Genomic DNA, 837 nt, shown 5'->3' on the forward strand with positions numbered 1-837 from the left:
CAGAGCCTGGCAGCAGCCCTGAAACTCTATTCCACCACACACAAAGAAAATTCAAGCTCCAATGCACTCACCCTATCTCTCCCTGAAAGCCAGAGCTGGGAGCCCCCCCTCCCCCTTGGTCTTTTCCTCTTGTAACAAATTTGGAGCTCCAGTCCACACTTGGAAGGAAGACCTGCCTATCAAGCTAAACTATGGTGTATTGGGGTTTCCAGGGCAACAGTAGTTGTTCAGACAGAGTTCAGACAATCCCTGCCTGAGTTGCCATGGGAATTGATTGCAGGTGCCAGACTGTCTGGCTTGACGAACAGCAACGAACAGCAACGAACGAGGCTTGCACCGACCACCTGTTTGTTTAGAATGGGGCCTCACGAACAGCTTGTTTGCGAACAGCAGATTGGGTTGTTCGTGGGCTTTTTTAGTTCGTATTGCTGTTCGTGCCCATCTCTAGTTGTGGCTCACTGGTAGAGCCTCTACCTGGCATGCAGAAGGTCCCATGTCCAATCCCCAACACCTCCAGTTGAAAAGACCAGGTAGTAGGTGATGTGAAAGCCCTCTGCTTGAGATCCTGGAGAACCACTGCAGGCCTGAGTAGAAAATACTGACTGTCATAGACCAATGGTCTGGTTCAGTGTAAGGTAGCTTCATGTGTATATGTATGTGTATGGGATAGGGACAAGCATATGAAATGCTGGAGAAATTATAGACACGAGAGCCAACAATATATTTATGAAATCAGACATGTCAAAAACATCCTGAAATAGGTGATCCAAGACAGAAGGCTTCAAACAGAGGCTTGGTTCAGACATAACACAAAACCATGGTGTATTTTAACTATGC

The sequence above is a fragment of the Eublepharis macularius genome, chromosome 1 (genome assembly GCF_028583425.1).
Source record: "Eublepharis macularius isolate TG4126 chromosome 1, MPM_Emac_v1.0, whole genome shotgun sequence".
NCBI lineage: Eukaryota > Metazoa > Chordata > Lepidosauria > Squamata > Eublepharidae > Eublepharis > Eublepharis macularius.